Source organism: Helianthus annuus, chromosome 2 (assembly GCF_002127325.2).
Source record: "Helianthus annuus cultivar XRQ/B chromosome 2, HanXRQr2.0-SUNRISE, whole genome shotgun sequence".
NCBI lineage: Eukaryota > Viridiplantae > Streptophyta > Magnoliopsida > Asterales > Asteraceae > Helianthus > Helianthus annuus.
The window spans coordinates 110864095-110868344 of record NC_035434.2 but is presented as its reverse complement, the minus strand read 5'-3'; the positions used below and the strand labels follow the sequence as shown (position 1 = coordinate 110868344).

Sequence of the window (4250 nt, the reverse complement as noted above, 5' to 3'; positions counted from 1 at the left end):
GATACGTCAAGAAAATAATTTGGTTTTGTCGGTTTTAAGTGTTTCATAAAATTGTCGTGTGTTTCGCTGCATATTTAACTAGTTTAATACATGGTTAGTAGTCGCGTCCTACTAAATTAAACAAGTTAACTAGTCTTAACGCGTTTAATAAAATTACGATTGATTTATAATGTATCAACCCATTTAACACATTAAGATAAACAGGTTAATTGAGTCATACTTAAACTCCATGTGTTGTGTATTTTGATAGTATTGATGTACTTGACACATAAAATTTTATGAATAGTGTTGGAACTTTAACGCTGCTTGTGAAATAACTTGGTATTTATTTATCAAGTCACAAGTCTACACGCAATAATTAAATTAAATATTTAAAAACAAACGCTATATAATATATTATATTATAAATAAATAAATATTAATGGTCTTATTTTTCTCTATTATTATTGATTAAATATAATAATAAGCAGCTTACTCTATTTAATAAGTCTTTAAATTAAACAAATATACAATTTAAAAAAAATAAGAATTATAATTGACAAGTAATCCTCCAATTAATCCTCACACGAGTGTCTTACACGTCGAAGTGTGGGGGTCCCACATAGCCGGTAACAAGTACTTACGCCCCTTCATACCCTGCGCATTATAGCTAACATTCGTCCTTTTATCCACCAATAAGCTCCCCGGGTATCCGGGATATGCACCCGACCCAAATATCCTGGTGCAAGCCGTAACGGCTTCTAACGGAGCCGTAGCCGGACCTTGAAAATACCCGCCATCAAAAGGGTTCATCACGGTTCCAGCTAACACCGTTGCAATGTTTATAATCATCCCATCAACTCCAATGTCACCGTTAGGCGCCACTAATGGTGGAACCTTTGGGCCGTACACTGGTTGCACAAACGGCCATGCACATTGATCCGGACACTGAGTCACTGAGTTACCGACCCACGCGTACACAAAGTTATGGCCCTTGTTCACCTTAGTCGACCCATGGGTCCCACACCGGTTCATGCAAAACCTATTAACCACCACGTCATTAGCCGGTCAATAGTAGGCTTATTTCATTAAACCCAATATTTTTGGAAGCTAAATAAATAAGATGAGAATCTTTAAGGGTTTTTCCTAGAGAATATTTTTCATCTACTATTTGTTTCCCTAACTGGATCCTCCTCGGCCCACCTTTGTAATTCTTCGTGGTTTGCCACCAGGAGGCCGTGGAAGGTGCCAGAGGGAGGCGGGTGTTGAGTGAGTTAATAAAATCAGTTATTATGGTTTTTTTGGTCGGGGTGAAGTGCCCATACCATAAGATGTTGACGTTTACGTTGCCAATGAGGATTGATCCATTGTGGTATTTTAAGATGGTAGCCGGAGTTTGAAGAGGGGCTAGTTTATGAGGAATTGCGGCGGCGCATGTGTTGAATATGGTGGAGATGAGGAGAAGGGAGGAAGCAAAGAACATGGCCGGCCCTTGGGGTGGGCGGGGAGGACCACCGGCCAGGACCCGATATTTCGAGGGACACGTTTTTTTATGAAAAAAACCCTATATGTATATGTAAAATATTTTTTTAATCAGGTACATCCATACAAACACCAACATAGGCCTCCTTACAAAACCATTCTTATGGTTTAGATTAGTTATTAACCCCTTTGGCATTAGGTTTAGACCATTAGTGAGCCAAATACCCAATTTCGTTAAGGCCTTAGGGGCACATTTTTTCGAGCTCGTACAGGGTACACGAATTCTCAGGGCCGGCACTGGCAAAGAATGTTAAAGATGAATTGGAGATAGTATGCATGGTGTTAAGTTGATTGTAAGAAATATGTGTGTGTGTGTGTGTTTATGGAGGTATTTGTGGTGTTAGGGTTTATGGAGATGATTTTTTTTATTATAATATCTCATTAAACTAAATAAATGTCAATTTTAAAGCGGAATCATAGTCTTTAATGGCCAAATACATGGTCTATCACAATGATGTGGTTCCAATAATTAATCATGGGCCAAAGAAAATAGAAAGAAGATAGAAAGAAACTTAGAGATAAAATGAAACTTTCATATTTTTCATTCTTAATCTTCTTAACATCAACCAAACTCCTTTTAATAATCTTGCGTACGAAAAAAAAAACCAAATGAACTGACATGTATTGCCACTGACCCATTAGACCATCTGTAGTCGTTACTCTTTTGGGCGTTTTTTTTGTAATAAAACCCCCCACCACGCCCCTGTTGCCGCCCCTTGGGCGTTTTTGTACCCAAAATCAGTTGGAGCGTTTTTATTTCCACGCCTTGCTTCCTTTTGTTTGTCCAATCACCATTGATCTTCTTTTGTTTGTCCAATAAGATTTTTTGTTGGGTTTTTTATTTAAATCTCTTTTAACACAATGCACACATCCCCAGTACACCCATTTTAGAAAACGACCCATAATGCCCCATTGCTGACTGGGCTGCCACATGGTGCAAAACGCCCAAGGGTAGGGGCATTACCACTACACATGGTCTTACTATGCTACTAGAGAAAATATGGGAAACAAATGAAAGAAAGTAATAAGCAGTGGCAGACCCAGAAATTAGTTGCTGGGGGTGCAGATGAGGTGTTCAAACATATTTTCAAGTGGTGCGCTTGGGTTTTTTTGCCTAAAATATACATAAATTTTTTTTTCAAGGGGTGCGGCTGCCCACTCTAGCCAAAGGGTAGGTCCGCCCCTGGTAATAAGATCATGTGTACTTCCACTGGGCATGAAACGACATATGGCATTATGGGAGGTAAAATCAAAAACTGGTGTAGTGGTATAATTTCTCATTACCACCAATTATCTTTTATAATTTCCTATATTAGACCATTCAATATTCAATTTGATCATTCGTTTTCGTTTTCAAGCTCACGCCCTACTTCATTTTAATTGAATCACGCCTAAGGGGCGGTGTGTTGGAAACATAAACAACCCCAACTATAATTAAATCATAAGAATCTTGTGCAACAGATTGCTAATTGTTGAAACACGGAATCACCGCCGGGATGATTGGACCGCTTTCTCCATGAGGGTGAAGAATCACATCTTGTTCTTCCTCTTGAACCTAGATCTGCAATGGAGAAGACAAGAAAGTGGAGCTTGTAGAGATGACCGGTAGGGGAATGAATCCCTGTTTCCAGTAACAAAAGTGTGGCGGCTCCATCTTGTCTTACCTTAATAATGAGGTGAACACCTCCTTATATAGGGGACATAGGCCTCCCCTAACCTCAATGGGCCAGGCCCAGTTAGGGGTTATCTCTACAAGTCCTTAGCCCAATGTAGTATATACTACAACGCGTTGGGCCTCGCGGTTGGGTTAGTCAGCACAATAATAAATAATTAATATAAAAGCAATAAGTAATGGGAAAGTCTGACCGCTCGGGTCGGGTCCAATACCATACCTCTACAAGTCCCCCAGTCTAGTGTTGCTCACGAGTGCAAGCGCTGGGAGGAGCACTAGACTTATTAGGAGTGTTGCGAAATGAGGATTATTAATTCTATGTTTACCTGTCGCCGAGGCGCGAGAGCTTTGCTGGCCATGTTTATTGCGTCTGTCCTTCGTTGGGAGTAGAGATAATATAACAGTGAATATCCCACGATTGTTCATCGTGGAAATTGGTTGGGCAAACCTGGCGCATGCTGATTGGCTGCAGTCAGTTGCCATTTGTACTGGCGCATTACCATGAGCATGTTAAGGTTGTGCGTACGTGGTTAGGTCTTGTGCACGAGTCTTGGAACTGGCTGAGTTTTGATGGTTGAGTGTGGTTAGGGTCCAACGTGCGTATGATTGGTGCGGCATTTGGGACCATACCACTTCAGGTCCCCCTAGTCCAGTGTTGCTCCCACGTGCGGATGGCAAGTGGGTGGAATTCTGGACTAGATGAGTGTCTTCCCTTCGGATGATTTTCAAGTGTGGCCCAGCTTTAGCGGTCCGCGCACAGTCGTGTGGCTTCTATAGAATATTCACCTTTTGGGTGTGACTTCTGTTGGTTAACGTAAGGCGCGTGCATGTTTAACCTTATGGAATACATATACTTGGTGTTTAAATCTTTGTAAACTGTTGTCTACAATATTTGCACGTGTTAATCCACTTTGATTCAGGTTATCGCGAATGAGAATTGGCATAAAGTTGCGTTAGGATAATAAAGTGGAAGCCCGAGCCTGTGCTAATCTTCCTATGTGCCACAACAACAATGTGGCGTGAAGCAAGGAGATGTGGTTTGTCTTGAAGATTGTAG

At 40.9% G+C, this 4250-nt stretch overlaps 1 pseudogene; it reads right to left on the bottom strand.

Moving 5' to 3' along the window:
* Nucleotides 1-561: 561 nt before the first annotated feature.
* Nucleotides 562-1462, bottom strand: LOC110894227 (annotated as a pseudogene).
* Between the last annotated feature and the right edge of the window lie 2788 nt (nucleotides 1463-4250).